General features: G+C 34.2%; 1 long non-coding RNA gene and 1 pseudogene across 1 annotated transcript; both read right to left on the bottom strand.

The window, feature by feature from the left end:
* Positions 1-6913: 6913 nt before the first annotated feature.
* Positions 6914-16385, bottom strand: LOC125778173 (uncharacterized). Its single transcript, XR_007422539.1, has 4 exons — positions 15541-16385; positions 15241-15479; positions 14552-15186; positions 6914-7435 (listed from the first exon to the last, which is right to left on the bottom strand). It is a non-coding gene; the product is annotated as an uncharacterized LOC125778173 (long non-coding RNA).
* Positions 16386-18754: 2369 nt separating this feature from the next.
* Positions 18755-23309, bottom strand: LOC125778152 (uncharacterized; annotated as a pseudogene).
* Positions 23310-23405: the final 96 nt, after the last annotated feature.

A 23405-nucleotide genomic window follows, 5' to 3' on the forward strand; every position in this document is an offset into this window, starting at 1 on the left:
ATAACGCCATTAAAAGCTTGGAAAAATAAAAGGGCTCAGCAAAGGAAACCGAAGCAGTGGTGGATTAGACCAGGATTAAGGAATCGTTGCACCAGTGGATTTTACGCCACACTTCGATCCAAGCTGGTTTCTCAGGACCCAAAGAGGTTGAAGAACTTCCTGAGGATGACTCTGGAAGATTTCGGTTTTTTAGTGGTGCGTCTAGGTACAAAGGACTAGCAGATGTAGTAGATAAAATATATGTGATTTCGAATTGCATTATGTTGACCTATGGAATAAAACAGCAAAATTAGGTTTTATTAACACATAAAATTGTGCAACTGCTCAGACCTGGCTACATTCTGTTGATATTTGAATATCAACTCACATATAACATAAAAAATAAAACAATGCGTTTATAAATCAGCACTATGTGCTTCTCTTGAGCTTTATTATAAAACTGACTACACTTAACTTTAAAGCTTATAATCTAACCTATGCTTGAGCCGGCCTACGTGACCAAAGATGCTTGGTCAGCTAAAAGGGTTTGCGCGTGTAGCGCTCACCTGCAGCTATTTGGTTTTGGGGGAGAAAACATGGTTGCGCTTGTTTCGCTCACTTAAGAATTTAGCTGATGCGCGTTTAGCGCAGTTGCACTTTTGGTTGTAATAGGACTCCAAAGTATGCAAACGGTTTATATGTTTCTAGCATATAATGTGGGAATAAAATATTGTGTTAACTCCTCCCTCCGAAATATCAAGCGTCCCCGCTTGATTAATTAAAAAAATGGGATGTCGTTAAGACTTCTATGCTGCGTCCTTTTAATTACTGGCATTTGAAATGATTCCGGTTTGCTAATAATTATTTCAGGCTTTACGCGCTTTTTGCATCTGAAAATTGCAATTATGGTAAGTACTAGGGCTAATAGCCCAAAATGAGTGAATAAACTGGATTTCACTAAAAGATTCAGAGAACTTATTTTTTTAATGTTTTTTATATTAAGCTCTTTCATAAGTTTTAAGGATAGAACTTCCTCGAACTCTGAATTTGAGTTTGAATGTTGGATTAAAGCAGGCAGTGGTCTCAAGCTATGTTGTTCTAAAGTTGTAAAATTCATGTTATTTATTCTTATAGTTTCATTAAAGATTCTTATCAAATATGATCCTCTTAATTTTCTAGTATTATTATTTGTAGTAATATTTCCTTCGAAATTATTTAAAAGTATTAATCCATTATTTATTTCTACAATATTTTTAACATGTTCCGTATTTGTTACGGTGCACTTATATGGTTTATTCCTTATTAAATTTTTTATACAATTTTCGTTTTCCAAATTAACAATTTGGGTTTGTTTGCAAATTTGTATTTCATTTATTATTTTACAATCTTTTTCTATACCATAATATTTTTCATTACATTTCAGTATTTTTTCAAAATTTATCTTTAAAATAGTTTCGTTTTTACTTAAAGGCTTAATTATAATAGATTTGCAAATTTCTTTACCGGTTTTCGGTATTTTTATCATATAAATTAGTAAGTTTTGTTTTACAGCAATTTGAACATCTGCAAAATTTAGAGATTCTTCTAACGAACCAAATTGCAGATTCTCTTCGATAAAAATTTTATTTATTCTATGAGCTTCTTGATTGTTAATAATAACTGAGTTAATAATGTTCGCTTTAGTTAAATGAATTGCTCTTTTAATATTTTCTAACTCATCTTTGATTATGTCAATTTTAAATTTATATTGAAGTATTAGGGCGGTTTGAAATTCGTTACTACTTCCTAGAGACTTTATTATTGAGTTGCTAATTTCTGTTATATTGTTTATTCTTTCTAAAATGTTTTTGTTGATTATTAATTGTTGGTTGTTATTCTCGATTACTTCTTTAAATTTGCTGTTGATGGCTATTAAATCGTCATGGTCAGGGTTGCCAGCTATCCATTTCCAGGCTGATCCTATGTAGTCTAGTGATCTTTTATTTTTGTATTTAGGTAAAATGTTATTAATTGTTATGTTGATATTACTGATTTCGTCTGTTATAAATGGGTAAAGAGGGTTGTTAGCTGGAATGTTTCGTATGAAGTTTCTGTTCAGTTCCCGTAATATTGTAGAGTATTCTGTTATGTTTGTCATGTGGATAATCCGGTATGTTCCTGTTTGAATTTTGCCAATTCCTTCCTCCATCATTACGATTTCTGACTGAGTGTAATCTAACACCTCAACCGAACCATCGCTTAAAATAAAGTTCAGGAAAAAGAGAGATCTAAAAATAATAAAAATGTTCTGAGTTAGTTTCGTATGCGGTCCTTGTGAACTATTTTGCCTGATTCTGTTTTTACCGTGGAATGTCTGTTTTCCTTAACTATTTCCTCTTTGTACCTTTTTGAAAGTTTTGTTCCTAATCTTTTATTCTGTTTAACAAAAATTTTGTCTCCTGTTCTATAGTCAATAGTTTCCTTTCTATATTTGTTATGATATTGCAGGTCCTTTTCCTGTTTCTCTTTTAATTTTTCCAGAACCTTTTTCATAGTTTCTTCTCTGTTAGTGGCATTTGAGGTAGGTCTACCGAAGAATATGTCAACGGGTTTTTTTCCTGTAACAGAATGAACAGAATGGTTGTATTCGTTTACAGACCATTCCATTAATTCGTCGAAATTTTTATCAGAGTGTTCCTGTTTTAAGCATCTCATAATTTCTGATATTGTTGAATGGAACCGTTCTATTTGTCCATTCACCTCGCTTTTATAGGGTGGTGCAGTGAATATTTTTATATTGAATTCGTTTTCTAACATGAATTTTATTGGTTGAGAATTAAATGTCCTTTCGTTATCGAAAACTATAGCCTTCGGAATTCCAAAATAAAATATTATCTCTCTTAAGGGTTTTTTTATACTGTCTATACTTTTCCCGTCTATTTTCATTATAATGGCTAATTTGGAAAACTTGTCAATAGAAGTCAGTACTTTATGTTTGTCTGTTGAGAAAATGTCTATGTGAATAGTATGACCTGAATATTCTGGTAAGGGTGTAGCTCCTAATTTTACATTGTTTGGGTGGCGATCATACTTATTTTCTTTACAAACTTTGCATAATTTTGTTATTTTTTTTATTTTTTTCGACATAGCGGGGAAATAATATTTTTCCAAAATCTGTAGCTTATTTTCTTTTTCGTTTCTGTGAGCACGATTATGTTCCTCGATTATTATTTTATCTTGGGCCTCGGTCTGAGTAATATCTTCAACTACTATTTGTGTGAAACGAATTTTGTAATTTGCGAAATGTAGAGGGTAGATTGATTGGATTTTTAGCATAATGGGCTCTGTGGTTTTTATACCATTGATTACCGATGGATTAAGATATTTCTTTAAAAGCGATTTTAGCGATTCTTCATTGTAGGTTGTCTCAGTTATTAAGTGCCTATGGTACGTAGGGAAAACTATTTCGAATTTGTATGAATTTTTGGAATCTTCCGATATGAAAATTTGGTTTTTGAAAACGTTAATGGGTATTTCTACTGAAGAAATTAAATTTTCGGAAGAGCTGTCACTACTGTGGACAGTCATTGAATTTAAGTTAGCGATTGGTGGTCGTGAGAGTAGGTCTGCGACGATGTTTGTGTTGCCTGGTTTATAAATGATTTCGTGGTTATATTCTTCCAATTGTGCCTTCCATCTCTTCATTTTTGCATTAGTATTTTTGTTGCTGAGAGCAAAGGTCAATGGTTGGTGATCAGTGTAAATCTTAACCTTTTTTGATCCGTATAGGAAGCATTTCAGGGACTGTAGTGCCCAAATTATTGCCAACATTTCTTTTTCATTGGCGGCAAAAGTTTCCTCTGCTCTGCTTAGAGTTCTTGACAGAAAGGATATTGGCCTACCGTCTTGGGAGAGTACGGCTCCTAGAGCGTAATTTGAAGCATCCGTGGTAAGCTCAAAAGCTTTTTCGAAATCTGGATAGAGAAGTATAACATCGTCTGACGTCAGGCAATTTTTCAGGTCTTTAAAAGTTTCTACTTGTTGTGCTGTTAGATTTAAAAGTGTCCTTTTAGACTGATTCTTGGAAACTCTTCCAAGCTCTCCTCTCAGTATTTCAGTCAGGGGTTTTGCAATTTGTGCGTACGCCTTTATAAATCTGCGAGTTTTGGGCCGTGGAAAATTTATTATAGCTTCTATCTTTTTTTGTGTAGTGCGAATTCCATTTTGGCCAACTATTATACCGAGGAACTCGATTTCTTTTTTGATAAATTCACATTTATCGAACTGTACCTTTAAATGCGCTTTTTCGAGAGTGTCAAATATAATTGCAAGATCTCTAAAATGGTCTTCTTTGCTTTTGCTAAAGATAATTATGTCGTCAACATAAACGTAGCACCGAACGCCGATGTGTTTCCGTAGCACATCATCCAAAGTGCGTTGGAAAATGGCAGGCGCATTTCTTAAGCCGAATGGAAGTCGAGTAAATTCGAATTTCCCATTGGCAATAGAGAAGGCGGTCTTCTCAATATCTGCTTCGTTGAGAGCAATCTGATGGAATCCACTCTTAAGGTCAATTGTAGAAAAATACTTATTTGATCCTAGATTAGTTAGAATAGTGGTAATATCTGGAATGGGATATTTATCTGGTATGGTATCCTCGTTCAATTTACGATAGTCGATAACCATACGAAATTTTTTTAATCCTGAGGCGTCTTCTTTCTTCGGTACGACCCATACCGGAGAATTGTAGGGAGATTTCGATGGTCGAATAATGCCATCTTTAAGTAATTCCTCAATTTGTTTGTCTATTTCTTTTTTTAAAGGCATTGGATAGGGGTAAGTTTTGGAATATATTGGTCTATCGCTTTTAGTCCTAATTTCGGCTTTAACGTTCGTGACATATGTTAACTTTTTATCTGGTTCAGCAAATAATGTTGGGCAAGAGTTAAAGAGTTGTTTTAATCTTTCGTTATCTTCGGGACTCAAATGATTTAGCCTTAATGTAGTGTGTGCAATAGAGTTAATTGCTAACTGGTGGATGGGGTATTCATATTTATTGAGTAATGTAAAATAGTTCTCCTTAGTAAAAATTACTGCGTTTAAACTTTTCATTGTATCGTTACCTATTATGGCATCAAAGGTTCTTAACTTGGGCAAAATGTGAAATTTTAATTTACCTATTTCATCACCGAAAACACTGATATTAGCATGATGAGTAATTTTGACGGGTCCACCAACAGAATTTGCAATGAAGGGTTTGTTCGGAATGGGGTTCCTAATATAAGTTGGACTAATATAATTTTTGTTCGATCCGGTATCTAATAAAAATTTTAGTTCATTGCCATTTTTCATTTTGAAACGATAGTATGGCAATGAGGAGTTTAGTCTAAAAAATTGATATTGTCACTAGGGGTTGCTTCGATCTCTTCTTGTTCTTCGTTGTATTCGGGTTGGTAGTCCTGTGAAGACTCGTAGTACCCTTCAGGATATCCTAATATTTCATTATTGTATTCTATTGGGTCAGTTTCTGTAACTTCAGTATTGTAGATCCGTTGCATTTTGTTAGGAGTCTGTATTATCTGTGATGGTGGTCTCTTACTAGCTTGATTATTATTAGCCTGCGCTGGACCATTACTAAATGCTTGTGGTTTGTTACTGAATGTTTGTTGCCTATTATAAAATGTTTGATTTTGTTGATACTGAGGCCTATTCTGATAATTTATTTGCTTCGTTTGAACAGATCGATCAACTTCCATTGGTGTAGGAGGTTTTGGAGGAAGAGGTGGTCTAAAGTTTGGTTGCACTGTGACGTAGTGTCGGTTTTGTCCGTACTGTTGATACGAATTTGGTCTAAGGGATTGGTTGTGAACATTTGTAAGTTCTGGGTAAAAGGGTCTTACTTGGGGTTTGAATGAGTATGACCTTGGTTGATTGTGGCTAATGGGTTGATTGTGGCTAATAGGTTTGGTATTGGTCGGCAAGCGACTGATACTATTTGTATGGTTCGTCCTGTAATTCATGTTGCCTAATTTGAGACACATATTGAGAGCCTGTGGTAAACTGGTTGGTTCCTTTACACTTAACAGACTGGGTAAGTTACCGTTCAGACCTCTTATAAATGTGTCGAGGGCCTTTTCTCTATATGTCGTTGTCATGGCATACAAAGCTTCTTCTCCTAACTCCAGGCAATCGATTTTGTCTAGGATAAGCGAGAGATATTGATAGACTTGTTGATAAAATTCTTCAACAGTGCTACCCCGTTGTGCAAGTGTTGTCATTTGATATTCCAACGTGCTAACGTCTCTCTTGTCTGAGTAATGTAACATCAGACATTTTTTTATCTTACCCCAATTTAATGGGGTGCGGTAAGACTCAAGGGCCGTGTCAGCTTCGCCAACTATCTTGTGTCTTATTGTATGCAGGATAGCAAAATATTTTGGGGTGTTCTTATTCTGTCCGTACATTAATAATATTCTATCTACCGATTTCCGCCATGAACTAAATTCTCCGTTTTTACCCGAAAATTCCCTTAAACATTTTACCACATCCGGAACTCTTTCGGATGCGTCCACGTTAATGCTAAAATCTACAGGATGACAGGACAGGATCAACTTCTTCTTCGATTTGTGGGTGTAATATGGTCGAAACTGTTTCTGATATTAACGAAACGAGTTCTCTTTTTTGATTAGGAGTGAAAGTGGAAGGGATGTTAGGAGGGGAAACGTTAGTGCTGGATGAGTGCAGATTTAATCTCGACAATGTCGATGCTATTTGTTCTTCCTGACTCATTTTGTTCACTTGTTTCTGATTATTTAAATTAAAATTTTTTTTTTTTTTTTTTTTTTTTTACAGTGTTAACTTTTTTTTTGTTATAACAATAATTATTTCCTTTCACATAACTTTACTTACTAATAATCTTAATATCAAACTTACATAAATATCATTTGCATCCTGTGTTGATAGTGTTTCCTCCTTTGTGTGATTAATTTAGATTTCTCCTCTTGTAGTTGTATTTGTTGTATTTGCTGGATTAGTTTAAATCTTTCCTCTAGTAGTTGTATTTGTTGTATTGGTTGTATTTGATGAATTAATTTAAATCTTTCTTCTTGTAGTTGTATTTGTTGTAATTGATGAATTAACTTAAATCTTTCCTCTAGGAGTTGTATTTGTTGTATTGGTTGTATTTGATAAATTAATTTAAATCTTTCCTCTAGGAGTTGTATTTGTTGTATTGGTTGTATTTGGTTAATTAATTTAAATTTTTCCTTTTATAGTTGTATTATTTTACACTTGTTTAATTTATTCTAAATTTCCCCGTCACGCACTTTTTGTTCAATGTATTTGTATTTAGCTTATGCTTTTCGTTCGGCTGGGTTGATACTGCCCGTCCTTTTTCCGAAAGGTACTAAGGGGCCGAGTACGAAATGTTATTTAAGTTTAGTCCGCGAGTATAAAAAATATTATTATTTTTTCCTCACTGTCCCTGCTCGGGCGCCACATAAAAAATAAAACAATGCGTTTATAAATCAGCACTATGTGCTTCTCTTGAGCTTTATTATAAAACTGACTACACTTAACTTTAAAGCTTATAATCTAACCTATGCTTGAGCCGGCCTACGTGACCAAAGATGCTTGGTCAGCTAAAAGGGTTTGCGCGTGTAGCGCTCACCTGCAGCTATTTGGTTTTGGGGGAGAAAACATGGTTGCGCTTGTTTCGCTCACTTAAGAATTTAGCTGATGCGCGTTTAGCGCAGTTGCACTTTTGGTTGTAATAGGACTCCAAAGTATGCAAACGGTTTATATGTTTCTAGCATATAATGTGGGAATAAAATATTGTGTTAACTCCTCCCTCCGAAATATCAAGCGTCCCCGCTTGATTAATTAAAAAAATGGGATGTCGTTAAGACTTCTATGCAGCGTCCTTTTAATTACTGGCATTTGAAATGATTCCGGTTTGCTAATAATTATTTCAGGCTTTACGCGCTTTTTGCATCTGAAAATTGCAATTATGGTAAGTACTAGGGCTAATAGCACAAAATGAGTGAATAAACTGGATTTCACTAAAAGATTCAGAGAACTTATTTTTTTAATGTTTTTTATATTAAGCTCTTTCATAAGTTTTAAGGATAGAACTTCCTCGAACTCTGAATTTGAGTTTGAATGTTGGATTAAAGCAGGCAGTGGTCTCAAGCTATGTTGTTCTAAAGTTGTAAAATTCATGTTATTTATTCTTATAGTTTCATTAAAGATTCTTATCAAATATGATCCTCTTAATTTTCTAGTATTATTATTTGTAGTAATATTTCCTTCGAAATTATTTAAAAGTATTAATCCATTATTTATTTCTACAATATTTTTAACATGTTCCGTATTTGTTACGGTGCACTTATATGGTTTATTCCTTATTAAATTTTTTATACAATTTTCGTTTTCCAAATTAACAATTTGGGTTTGTTTGCAAATTTGTATTTCATTTATTATTTTACAATCTTTTTCTATACCATAATATTTTTCATTACATTTCAGTATTTTTTCAAAATTTATCTTTAAAATAGTTTCGTTTTTACTTAAAGGCTTAATTATAATAGATTTGCAAATTTCTTTACCGGTTTTCGGTATTTTTATCATATAAATTAGTAAGTTTTGTTTTACAGCAATTTGAACATCTGCAAAATTTAGAGATTCTTCTAACGAACCAAATTGCAGATTCTCTTCGATAAAAATTTTATTTATTCTATGAGCTTCTTGATTGTTAATAATAACTGAGTTAATAATGTTCGCTTTAGTTAAATGAATTGCTCTTTTAATATTTTCTAACTCATCTTTGATTATGTCAATTTTAAATTTATATTGAAGTATTAGGGCGGTTTGAAATTCGTTACTACTTCCTAGAGACTTTATTATTGAGTTGCTAATTTCTGTTATATTGTTTATTCTTTCTAAAATGTTTTTGTTGATTATTAATTGTTGGTTGTTATTCTCGATTACTTCTTTAAATTTGCTGTTGATGGCTATTAAATCGTCATGGTCAGGGTTGCCAGCTATCCATTTCCAGGCTGATCCTATGTAGTCTAGTGATCTTTTATTTTTGTATTTAGGTAAAATGTTATTAATTGTTATGTTGATATTACTGATTTCGTCTGTTATAAATGGGTAAAGAGGGTTGTTAGCTGGAATGTTTCGTATGAAGTTTCTGTTCAGTTCCCGTAATATTGTAGAGTATTCTGTTATGTTTGTCATGTGGATAATCCGGTATGTTCCTGTTTGAATTTTGCCAATTCCTTCCTCCATCATTACGATTTCTGACTGAGTGTAATCTAACACCTCAACCGAACCATCGCTTAAAATAAAGTTCAGGAAAAAGAGAGATCTAAAAATAATAAAAATGTTCTGAGTTAGTTTCGTATGCGGTCCTTGTGAACTATTTTGCCTGATTCTGTTTTTACCGTGGAATGTCTGTTTTCCTTAACTATTTCCTCTTTGTACCTTTTTGAAAGTTTTGTTCCTAATCTTTTATTCTGTTTAACAAAAATTTTGTCTCCTGTTCTATAGTCAATAGTTTCCTTTCTATATTTGTTATGATATTGCAGGTCCTTTTCCTGTTTCTCTTTTAATTTTTCCAGAACCTTTTTCATAGTTTCTTCTCTGTTAGTGGCATTTGAGGTAGGTCTACCGAAGAATATGTCAACGGGTTTTTTTCCTGTAACAGAATGAACAGAATGGTTGTATTCGTTTACAGACCATTCCATTAATTCGTCGAAATTTTTATCAGAGTGTTCCTGTTTTAAGCATCTCATAATTTCTGATATTGTTGAATGGAACCGTTCTATTTGTCCATTCACCTCGCTTTTATAGGGTGGTGCAGTGAATATTTTTATATTGAATTCGTTTTCTAACATGAATTTTATTGGTTGAGAATTAAATGTCCTTTCGTTATCGAAAACTATAGCCTTCGGAATTCCAAAATAAAATATTATCTCTCTTAAGGGTTTTTTTATACTGTCTATACTTTTCCCGTCTATTTTCATTATAATGGCTAATTTGGAAAACTTGTCAATAGAAGTCAGTACTTTATGTTTGTCTGTTGAGAAAATGTCTATGTGAATAGTATGACCTGAATATTCTGGTAAGGGTGTAGCTCCTAATTTTACATTGTTTGGGTGGCGATCATACTTATTTTCTTTACAAACTTTGCATAATTTTGTTATTTTTTTTATTTTTTTCGACATAGCGGGGAAATAATATTTTTCCAAAATCTGTAGCTTATTTTCTTTTTCGTTTCTGTGAGCACGATTATGTTCCTCGATTATTATTTTATCTTGGGCCTCGGTCTGAGTAATATCTTCAACTACTATTTGTGTGAAACGAATTTTGTAATTTGCGAAATGTAGAGGGTAGATTGATTGGATTTTTAGCATAATGGGCTCTGTGGTTTTTATACCATTGATTACCGATGGATTAAGATATTTCTTTAAAAGCGATTTTAGCGATTCTTCATTGTAGGTTGTCTCAGTTATTAAGTGCCTATGGTACGTAGGGAAAACTATTTCGAATTTGTATGAATTTTTGGAATCTTCCGATATGAAAATTTGGTTTTTGAAAACGTTAATGGGTATTTCTACTGAAGAAATTAAATTTTCGGAAGAGCTGTCACTACTGTGGACAGTCATTGAATTTAAGTTAGCGATTGGTGGTCGTGAGAGTAGGTCTGCGACGATGTTTGTGTTGCCTGGTTTATAAATGATTTCGTGGTTATATTCTTCCAATTGTGCCTTCCATCTCTTCATTTTTGCATTAGTATTTTTGTTGCTGAGAGCAAAGGTCAATGGTTGGTGATCAGTGTAAATCTTAACCTTTTTTGATCCGTATAGGAAGCATTTCAGGGACTGTAGTGCCCAAATTATTGCCAACATTTCTTTTTCATTGGCGGCAAAAGTTTCCTCTGCTCTGCTTAGAGTTCTTGACAGAAAGGATATTGGCCTACCGTCTTGGGAGAGTACGGCTCCTAGAGCGTAATTTGAAGCATCCGTGGTAAGCTCAAAAGCTTTTTCGAAATCTGGATAGTGAAGTATAACATCGTCTGACGTCAGGCAATTTTTCAGGTCTTTAAAAGTTTCTACTTGTTGTGCTGTTAGATTTAAAAGTGTCCTTTTAGACTGGTTCTTGGAAACTCTTCCAAGCTCTCCTCTCAGTATTTCAGTCAGGGGTTTTGCAATTTGTGCGTACGCCTTTATAAATCTGCGAGTTTTGGGCCGTGGAAAATTTATTATAGCTTCTATCTTTTTTTGTGTAGTGCGAATTCCATTTTGGCCAACTATTATACCGAGGAACTCGATTTCTTTTTTGATAAATTCACATTTATCGAACTGTACCTTTAAATGCGCTTTTTCGAGAGTGTCAAATATAATTGCAAGATCTCTAAAATGGTCTTCTTTGCTTTTGCTAAAGATAATTATGTCGTCAACATAAACGTAGCACCGAACGCCGATGTGTTTCCGTAGCACATCATCCAAAGTGCGTTGGAAAATGGCAGGCGCATTTCTTAAGCCGAATGGAAGTCGAGTAAATTCGAATTTCCCATTGGCAATAGAGAAGGCGGTCTTCTCAATATCTGCTTCGTTGAGAGCAATCTGATGGAATCCACTCTTAAGGTCAATTGTAGAAAAATACTTATTTGATCCTAGATTAGTTAGAATAGTGGTAATATCTGGAATGGGATATTTATCTGGTATGGTATCCTCGTTCAATTTACGATAGTCGATAACCATACGAAATTTTTTTAATCCTGAGGCGTCTTCTTTCTTCGGTACGACCCATACCGGAGAATTGTAGGGAGATTTCGATGGTCGAATAATGCCATCTTTAAGTAATTCCTCAATTTGTTTGTCTATTTCTTTTTTTAAAGGCATTGGATAGGGGTAAGTTTTGGAATATATTGGTCTATCGCTTTTAGTCCTAATTTCGGCTTTAACGTTCGTGACATATGTTAACTTTTTATCTGGTTCAGCAAATAATGTTGGGCAAGAGTTAAAGAGTTGTTTTAATCTTTCGTTATCTTCGGGACTCAAATGATTTAGCCTTAATGTAGTGTGTGCAATAGAGTTAATTGCTAACTGGTGGATGGGGTATTCATATTTATTGAGTAATGTAAAATAGTTCTCCTTAGTAAAAATTACTGCGTTTAAACTTTTCATTGTATCGTTACCTATTATGGCATCAAAGGTTCTTAACTTGGGCAAAATGTGAAATTTTAATTTACCTATTTCATCACCGAAAACACTGATATTAGCATGATGAGTAATTTTGACGGGTCCACCAACAGAATTTGCAATGAAGGGTTTGTTCGGAATGGGGTTCCTAATATAAGTTGGACTAATATAATTTTTGTTCGATCCGGTATCTAATAAAAATTTTAGTTCATTGCCATTTTTCATTTTGAAACGATAGTATGGCAATGAGGAGTTTAGTCTAAAAAATTGATATTGTCACTAGGGGTTGCTTCGATCTCTTCTTGTTCTTCGTTGTATTCGGGTTGGTAGTCCTGTGAAGACTCGTAGTACCCTTCAGGATATCCTAATATTTCATTATTGTATTCTATTGGGTCAGTTTCTGTAACTTCAGTATTGTAGATCCGTTGCATTTTGTTAGGAGTCTGTATTATCTGTGATGGTGGTCTCTTACTAGCTTGATTATTATTAGCCTGCGCTGGACCATTACTAAATGCTTGTGGTTTGTTACTGAATGTTTGTTGCCTATTATAAAATGTTTGATTTTGTTGATACTGAGGCCTATTCTGATAATTTATTTGCTTCGTTTGAACAGATCGATCAACTTCCATTGGTGTAGGAGGTTTTGGAGGAAGAGGTGGTCTAAAGTTTGGTTGCACTGTGACGTAGTGTCGGTTTTGTCCGTACTGTTGATACGAATTTGGTCTAAGGGATTGGTTGTGAACATTTGTAAGTTCTGGGTAAAAGGGTCTTACTTGGGGTTTGAATGAGTATGACCTTGGTTGATTGTGGCTAATGGGTTGATTGTGGCTAATAGGTTTGGTATTGGTCGGCAAGCGACTGATACTATTTGTATGGTTCGTCCTGTAATTCATGTTGCCTAATTTGAGACACATATTGAGAGCCTGTGGTAAACTGGTTGGTTCCTTTACACTTAACAGACTGGGTAAGTTACCGTTCAGACCTCTTATAAATGTGTCGAGGGCCTTTTCTCTATATGTCGTTGTCATGGCATACAAAGCTTCTTCTCCTAACTCCAGGCAATCGATTTTGTCTAGGATAAGCGAGAGATATTGATAGACTTGTTGATAAAATTCTTCAACAGTGCTACCCCGTTGTGCAAGTGTTGTCATTTGATATTCCAACGTGCTAACGTCTCTCTTGTCTGAGTAATGTAACATCAGACATTTTTTTATCTTACCCCAATTTAATGGGGTGCGGTAAGACTCAAGGGCCGTGTCAGCTTCGCCAACTATCTTGTGTCTTATTGTATGCAGGATAGCAAAATATTTTGGGGTGTTCTTATTCTGTCCGTACATTAATAATATTCTATCTACCGATTTCCGCCATGAACTAAATTCTCCGTTTTTACCCGAAAATTCCCTTAAACATTTTACCACATCCGGAACTCTTTCGGATGCGTCCACGTTAATGCTAAAATCTACAGGATGTTCAACTTCTTCTTCGATTTGTGGGTGTAATATGGTCGAAACTGTTTCTGATATTAACGAAACGAGTTCTCTTTTTTGATTAGGAGTGAAAGTGGAAGGGATGTTAGGAGGGGAAACGTTAGTGCTGGATGAGTGCAGATTTAATCTCGACAATGTCGATGCTATTTGTTCTTCCTGACTCATTTTGTTCACTTGTTTCTGATTATTTAAATTAAAAATTTTTTTTTTTTTTTTTTTTTTTTTTTTACAGTGTTAACTTTTCTTTTGTTATAACAATAATTATTTCCTTTCACATAACTTTACTTACTAATAATCTTAATATCAAACTTACATAAATATCATTTGCATCCTGTGTTGATAGTGTTTCCTCCTTTGTGTGATTAATTTAGATTTCTCCTCTTGTAGTTGTATTTGTTGTATTTGCTGGATTAGTTTAAATCTTTCCTCTAGTAGTTGTATTTGTTGTATTGGTTGTATTTGATGAATTAATTTAAATCTTTCTTCTTGTAGTTGTATTTGTTGTATTTGATGAATTAACTTAAATCTTTCCTCTTGTGGTTGTATTTGATGAATTAACTTAAATCTTTCCTCTAGGAGTTGTATTTGTTGTATTGGTTGTATTTGATAAATTAATTTAAATCTTTTCTCTAGGAGTTGTATTTGTTGTATTGGTTGTATTTGGTTAATTAATTTAAATTTTTCCTTTTATAGTTGTATTATTTTACACTTGTTTAATTTATTCTAAATTTCCCCGTCACGCACTTTTTGTTCAATGTATTTGTATTTAGCTTATGCTTTTCGTTCGCCTGGGTTGATACTGCCCGTCCTTTTTCCGAAAGGTACTAAGGGGCCGAGTACGAAATGTTATTTAAGTTTAGTCCGCGAGTATAAAAAATATTATTATTTTTTCCTCACTGTCCCTGCTCGGGCGCCACATAAAAAATAAAACAATGCGTTTATAAATCAGCACTATGTGCTTCTCTTGAGCTTTATTATAAAACTGACTACACTTAACTTTAAAGCTTATAATCTAACCTATGCTTGAGCCGGCCTACGTGACCAAAGATGCTTGGTCAGCTAAAAGGGTTTGCGCGTGTAGCGCTCACCTGCAGCTATTTGGTTTTGGGGGAGAAAACATGGTTGCGCTTGTTTCGCTCACTTAAGAATTTAGCTGATGCGCGTTTAGCGCAGTTGCACTTTTGGTTGTAATAGGACTCCAAAGTATGCAAACGGTTTATATGTTTCTAGCATATAATGTGGGAATAAAATATTGTGTTAACTTATATCCCGCTTAAATTTTTTGGCCAGTTGTGGAGATTCTTGGGCCCACTCTCGGCCATTGGATGATACAAAATTTCCTAAACCATCCCAAGCGTCACTTTTGGTAGCTGATGTCAGGGTCTCCAGTGCACGTTCCACCACTTGAATATACTCATCATCATCTCGAGCTCGACTTCGAGGAACTTTAAAGAATTAAAAAGTGGGTTCATTGTAGGCGTTCTTCCAGCACCTTGACCACTTTTTGTATGTGCCTTTCGGTTGAAGGCCGCCTAAAAGTAATATTTATAATGCAATTTGTTGTGTACTATTTCACAGTTATTTACGCGAAAAGAGTAGCGAAGGCTGTTCCATTTGGCTGCTACTTCTGATCGTGGCATATTTAAAATTCACAAATTTCTATCTCTGTAATCATGGGAAAGAAAATTCCATGTTCCTTCCCTGAACTCTACTTCTTGGATCAGCCGCTCGGTCTCTTCCGCTGTCCATTTTGCTTTCATTTTCCGCACCCGCTTGATTATTGGAGTTTGAATTTCTGAATTCATTTCTTCCTCCATATTTGAAACTGAAAAAGTTTGGGGAAATAAATTTATAGTATTCTTCATCAAATATAATAAAAACCTTACGTTTAAATGTGAAAAATCGTGTTTGCTTTTTATTTCCTTAACACCTGTTTGTGCGGCAAACGAAAATAATTGCCAACATGTTGGCAAATCAAAATTAGTTGTCAAATCTTGCCACATATCGAACATTGTTTTTTCATTTGACTGACATTTGAAATTACCATGCTTTGCCAAATATGCCGGCAAACGCAAAGGACATCATATGACAAACCGTTTTCATTATTTTGACAACATTTGACGTCAAATATGACCTAGTGAAAACCAGGCAAAAGAAATTTTCTTGTCTTCTGCTGCGTACATTTGTTCTTCACGTGATGTAGGAAAGTTATAGGCATGGGAATGAGCAATTTCGTAGAACGGCACCTTCTTCTGAAGAAATTGAACGTCCTGGCGCAATAAGCGTTGATCCTTATTATTAAATGATTAGAATTGAATTTTCAGTTGATCGCGTTCATTCTTTAATGGAACCACAGTTTCGACAATGCGACGTACCACAACAACTTGCTCTCGTCATAAATTGTCAAACAATCTTCTATCCGCTGCCATCACGAAATCAAATCGCTTGTATAGTGTGAAAGCGAGAAACAAAGAAACGAAATTAGGAAATGAACGAATCAAAAAATTAAAATATTGAAAATCATTTAAATTCAACTAAATCTAAAATGATAAGAATGTATAATAATAATTTTATATTACAAAGTTCGCAAAACTTCAGTGTAAACAATATTTTTTCACCCTTTCATCATTAGCCAAATGACCTTCTCCACCATCTTTTCTGGCATAAACTTTAAGGTCGTCAAATGATCTAACTCTTGACAATGAGAAAAAACAAGTCTTTTCAACAATATGTATTCTAGCTCTATAAAATACGGGGATGACTGGAAACTGTGTCCTTTAAAAATTAAATGGTATTATAGTACCTGAATACGTCAAGTGTATGCGTGGAATCAAAATACGTTTTCCTCGAGTAACACCAGTGAGCACTTCACCACCTATTGTGCTTGTTTCGTATTTAAATTTCGAATTAACAAAACTATGTAATTTTTTACTAGTAAGTTGCAGCTCAAATAACTTATGTTTGTGGTGGCAAACCACTTACAATTATTTAAAAATTCTACTGGAAAGTTGCTCACCAGCGGTGTGCATGAATACATTGTTATTGATATGTCCACAACCTTCACTAGCTTCAACTAGTGTCATTCAACATTCTATCTGATAAAAATATTTCATTTATAATTCCACAAATATCATGTACTATGTTAGATTCGACACCTATCAAAATTTGCTGGAATTTCAAGTAAATCTTTCCTAAACTGTCTAACGTTAATTCACCATTACCAATTCTTTTTGGAAATTGAACGAATTCCAACTCTTCGGGGAGTGCCTCTTATTTTAAGTTAACGTTATTTGTTTAAAACACGGGAATTCAGCCTAACTCGTAATACAATTTTCAATCATTACTGATCGTGATGTATAAGGAACAATGGGAAATATTTCTCTGGAATTTCCACATAATAATACACTTTTTCCAGCAAAAATCATTCGTTTTTTGAGAATCGTCGCATAAGTCTTTCAACAACATATCAATAAATTTCATCACTTGTAACGGACATATCGAAATTAATGCCGACGAAATAAATAAATAAACCTTGCCTAACTACTACTTTTTGTATTCGGCTCCTTTCAGAATTTATATAATATATGTATTTATATTACAGTTTAAACGATATTATCGATAAAAAGTTCGCAATTGGAACTTTGGTCCACATTTTCGGTTCCGTGGACATGAATAGGGGCAGACCTCAGAAGCAGTATTCGCGCAAGCTTTTATCAAGATACATTTATTGGTGCTTCGTTTGCGTATATAAAAGTGAAAAATTCAGACGGTTGTTGTCCGATTTAGCTCTTTTTTCACTGGAGTTTAGAAATTTGCAGAATAACACACACCAAATTTAGTCGATATCAGTCTTATTTTGACCCTGGCTCCTATCTCATAGTCTTAATTTAAGGGCGTTATCAAAACCTTTAAAAAGTAAATAAAATGTTTATTTTATAACACAGATAAACTTCAATTATTTTAAACACATTAAACTACCCCGAAGCTAACATTTGATTGTTACATGAACTAAAAAGTCTCTCACCTGATAGAAGATGGTGATAAATAAAAATTATAAATTCTTCACTTAGGTTAATAACATGAACTAGAACCATTAGCAGCATAATTTTTGTAGCGCGTGTATTTAATAAATCTTAATTATGAACTAAGCTAGTCCATACAGGTAAATACATACAGGTATCATTTACAATAAATTGACTGAATCAGTCGCTCATATATCACTAGATTCTACAATGGGTGCTCTCGTGCCCTTGTATATTTCGGTGTAGTATTTTTGCAATCTGCAATCTTGCAAGAGCAAGAGAATACCCCTACTTACTTCTTCTTGTTGCACAAGCACGAATGACATGCGTTTTTCAATCGTTTTTTTATTACCCTTTTTGAGATTTTCTTTTCGCACTATTGACAATTATGTTTTCTCCTTCGCACTCATTCAAATAAATCAAGAAATGAAAGAAACTTTTTTTCATCGCATTTAGGTAAACAGAAAATAACCCGAAAATGTGCGTTGGTGTTAGTGTACAGAGAAAAAATGTGTAGTTGTATTGGAATATTTGTCTCAAGCGGGTAGCCGTGGTTGGCAGGGACTTTAGATGCTAAGCTGCGCTGGAAGGAGCATGTCAAAAAAAGGAGCGAGCTTAATATGAAATTTGGCAAACTTTACCACCTACTTGGCACGAATCAAGTCTTAAAGCAGTGGTCGGCATTTCTTAGCACAATTGTACAAACTAACTTCACACGTACGCTTACGCTCTATCGTTCAGTCGTTGTCGAGCCAGCAACGAATTAACATCACGCAAGACTACATATAGCGCAAAGCCAAATATGCCCTGCGAGAAATATTTTATGATTCTAAATGCCTTTGGTGCCATTCAATGCCTTTTATGTTCCAAGTCTTTTAAAGATAATAGGGAATATGTCCTTAAAAGACATTTTGTTAATTTTCATTATACTATTAAGTATTTAGATTAGATGCTTAATTTTAATTCCAATTTCTCACAGGGCTATTTTTTTTTCGTGCTCACCAACACAGTGTCAGATCCTCTCATGCCGACCAAAAGCCAGTTGGGCCTACGGAGCCCAACTATGGGGTTGCTCAAGTCAAAGGTGTATTGCCAGCATTCAGCGCTTTCAAAGTAAGGTACTAAGGACTTTAGTTAATGCTGCTTGGTAATTAGATCTGCTGACCTGCACCGTGATCTAAGCGTGAATTCAGTGGTGAACTGAAGCTTAGACAGCATGTTAATGAGGAAGCCTCAAGACTCATCGAAACTGCTGGGCGAGAAACCCGGTTGAAACGCAAGAAGCCTTCCGACCTAGTAAGACAACAGTAGGAGCAAATGTATTTCTTAACATTTAGCTTTTAAATATATCTTCTAATTATTTAGAGCAGAATTGTTGTTAGTATTTTATTTTTATATACTAGGTACAAGGTAAAATAATAATAAAAAAAAAATCGTCGGTATTAGCATTTTTAGGGTCTCCACTGCCTGCATCGCTCTCCATGATCATTTCGGCTCGTTCAGACTTGCCAAACCACTTTTCAATGATCAATTCAAAATGATGTTGATCAATCCAAACTTTGGCTTCAGCAGTATTCTTCTCTCCCAAAAAACAATGCTTTATTAACACACAAAATACCTTTTGATGCATTTTTGAAAAATAACACAAGTTTTTTTTCCTCAAAATGCTATATTTCATAAACTAATAGTTCAAAAGCTGTCAAGTTTGTACACGCTTCTTTTAAAGATAAAGGCTGACGTAAAATTATATGGACTAGGGTCGTCAGTGGCCGAACAATGGAATTGAATCGGTTAATTTGAATTTGTCATTATACTGCATATGCACCTGCGAAAAGATGCCGAAATAATTACTATATAATTCTGATCGTTTGAATGAAATACCGATTAAGTACCGAACTGATGCTCCATTTTGAAATTATTTCAACAAATGCCTGGTTTTCATTAGGTCAAAATAATTGACATCAAAAACTGCCTAAACGAACAACTGTGGTGCCAAATTCGCTTTCATTACAATATCCAAACTGTCGTCAATTTTTGGTGTCAGATGATTGACCACTTGTTTTCATTTATGTCAATTGTGAACAGGCAATTCTGACAGCTGTTAAATCGAAAATATAATTACTTTTAATTAAGTGCGTGAAAGTGTAAAAATGAATAAAAATAGAAAAATTGCAATAGTAACTGTGGCGTTATGTCTTATAACGCCATTAAAAGCTTGGAAAAATAAAAGGGCTCAGCAAAGGAAACCGAAGCAGTGGTGGATTAGACCAGGATTAAGGAATCGTTGCACCAGTGGATTTTACGCCACACTTCGATCCAAGTTGGTTTCTTAGGACCCAAAGTGGTTGAAGAATTTCCTGAGGATGACTCTGGAAGATTTCGGTTTTTTAGTGGTGCGTCTAGGTACAAAGGACTAGCAGATGTAGTAGATAAAATATATGTGATTTCGAATTGCATTATGTTGACCTATGGAATAAAACAGCAAAATTAGGTTTTATTAACACATAAAATTGTGCAACTGCTCAGACCTGGCTACATTCTGTTGATATTTGAATATCAACTCACATATATCCCGCTTAAATTTTTTGGCCAGTTGTGGAGATTCTTGGGCCCACTCTCGGCCATTGGATGATACAAAATTTCCTAAACCATCCCAAGCGTCACTTTTGGTAGCTGATGTCAGGGTCTCCAGTGCACGTTCCACCACTTGAATATACTCATCATCATCTCGAGCTCGACTTCGAGGAACTTTAAAGAATTAAAAAGTGGGTTCATTGTAGGCGTTCTTCCAGCACCTTGACCACTTTTTGTATGTGCCTTTCGGTTGAAGGCCGCCTAAAAATAATATTTATAATGCAATTTGTTGTGTACTATTTCACAGTTATTTACGCGAAAAGAGTAGCGAAGGCTGTTCCATTTGGCTGCTACTTCTGATCGTGGCATATTTAAAATTCACAAATTTCTATCTCTGTAATCATGGGAAAGAAAATTCCATGTTCCTTCCCTGAACTCTACTTCTTGGATCAGCCGCTCGGTCTCTTCCGCTGTCCATTTTGCTTTCATTTTCCGCACCCGCTTGATTATTGGAGTTTGAATTTCTGAATTCATTTCTTCCTCCAAAAGAAATTTTCTTTTCTTCTGCTGCGTACATTTGTTCTTCACGTGATGTAGGAAAGTTATAGGCATGGGAATGAGCAATTTCGTAGAACGGCACCTTCTTCTGAAGAAATTGAACGTCCTGGCGCAATAAGCGTTGATCCTTATTATTAAATGATTAGAATTGAATTTTCAGTTGATCGCGTTCATTCTTTAATGGAACCACAGTTTCGACAATGCGACGTACCACAACAACTTGCTCTCGTCATAAATTGTCAAACAATCTTCTATCCGCTGCCATCACGAAATCAAATCGCTTGTATAGTGTGAAAGCGAGAAACAAAGAAACGAAATTAGGAAATGAACGAATCAAAAAATTAAAATATTGAAAATCATTTAAATTCAACTAAATCTAAAATGATAAGAATGTATAATAATAATTTTATATTACAAAGTTCGCAAAACTTCAGTGTAAACAATATTTTTTCACCCTTTCATCATTAGCCAAATGACCTTCTCCACCATCTTTTCTGGCATAAACTTTAAGGTCGTCAAATGATCTAACTCTTGACAATGAGAAAAAACAAGTCTTTTCAACAATATGTATTCCAGCTCTATAAAATACGGGGATGACTGGAAACTGTGTCCTTTAAAAATTAAATGGTATTATAGTACCTGAATACGTCAAGTGTATGCGTGGAATCAAAATACGTTTTCCTCGAGTAACACCAGTGAGCACTTCACCACCTATTGTGCTTGTTTCGTATTTAAATTTCGAATTAACAAAACTATGTAATTTTTTACTAGTAAGTTGCAGCTCAAATAACTTATGTTTGTGGTGGCAAACCACTTACAATTATTTAAAAATTCTACTGCATGAATACATTGTTATTGATATGTCCACAACCTTCACTAGCTTCAACTAGTGTCATTCAACATTCTATCTGATAAAAATATTTCATTTATAATTCCACAAATATCATGTACTATGTTAGATTCGACACCTATCAAAATTTGCTGGAATTTCAAGTAAATCTTTCCTAAACTGTCTAACGTTAATTCACCATTACCAATTCTTTTTGAAAATTGAACGAATTCCAACTCTTCGGGGAGTGCCTCTTATTTTAAGTTAACGTTATTTGTTTAAAACACGGGAATTCAGCCTAACTCGTAATACAATTTTCAATCATTACTGATCGTGATGTATAAGGAACAATGGGAAATATTTCTCTGGAATTTCCACATAATAATACACTTTTTCCAGCAAAAATCATTCGTTTTTTGAGAATCGTCGCATAAGTCTTTCAACAACATATCAATAAATTTCATCACTTGTAACGGACATATCGAAATTAATGCCGACGAAATAAATAAATAAACCTTGCCTAACTACTACTTTTTGTATTCGGCTCCTTTCAGAATTTATATAATATATGTATTTATATTACAGTTTAAACGATATTATCGATAAAAAGTTCGCAATTGGAACTTTGGTCCACATTTTCGGTTCCGTGGACATGAATAGGGGCAGACCTCAGAAGCAGTATTCGCGCAAGCTTTTATCAAGATACATTTATTGGTGCTTCGTTTGCGTATATAAAAGTGAAAAATTCAGACGGTTGTTGTCCGATTTAGCTCTTTTTTCATTGGAGCTTAGAAATTTGCGGAATAACACACACCAAATTTAGTCGATATCAGTCTTATTTTGACCCTGGCTCCTATCTCATAGTCTTAATTTAAGGGCGTTATCAAAACCTTTAAAAAGTAAATAAAATGTTTTTTTTATAACACAGATAAACTTCAATTATTTTAAACACATTAAACTACCCCGAAGCTAACATTTGATTGTTACATGAACTAAAAAGTCTCTCACCTGATAGAAGATCGTGATAAATAAAAATTATCAATTCTTCACTTAGGTTAATAACATGAACTAGAACCATTAGCAGCATAATTTTTGTAGCGCGTGTATTTAATAAATCTTAATTATGAACTAAGCTAGTCCATACAGGTAAATACTACGTTTACCATTGAAGTGAATGAAACTCTAACTTTTATTCCCGGAACATAATTTTAACAAAAATAAATAATATAAAAACAAATATGGTCGCTATTAAATTAATTAATATATTTGAACTCGAAATATATCAATCTGCAATATTAATTTTTTGGGGATTTCTAATTAACTGATTCATGTATATGCAAACGAGGAATTTAATGGTTGGAATTTGGAATAGGTTGACAGAGGATCTTCAGGATCTTCATATTTATATGTAATAAATTTTTTAGGATAGGACATTTCACAAAACTGTGTATGTATATGTATTCAACAAAATTAATACATTCTCACTAGATTCCGGTATTGTAAAGAAATAAGAACGTAACAAATTGGTCATTACGATCCCAACAAGTGGGAATATATTTCTAAAATCCTAAATTTGGTAAAATATATAGTTAACAGCTGAGCACGATCAAATCTAAACACACCAAACACGACAAACCTAAGAGGCGATACATAAATCTCCGTAAGAATGCGAGTGTAAGTACATAACTATATACCATTTACTCATTTTTACAAGCCGATTTACGCTTTTGTATTCTCTTGAGTTTTTATTTGACTCAACTCTTAACTA

This window comes from Bactrocera dorsalis, chromosome 4 (assembly GCF_023373825.1).
Source record: "Bactrocera dorsalis isolate Fly_Bdor chromosome 4, ASM2337382v1, whole genome shotgun sequence".
Lineage (NCBI taxonomy): Eukaryota > Metazoa > Arthropoda > Insecta > Diptera > Tephritidae > Bactrocera > Bactrocera dorsalis.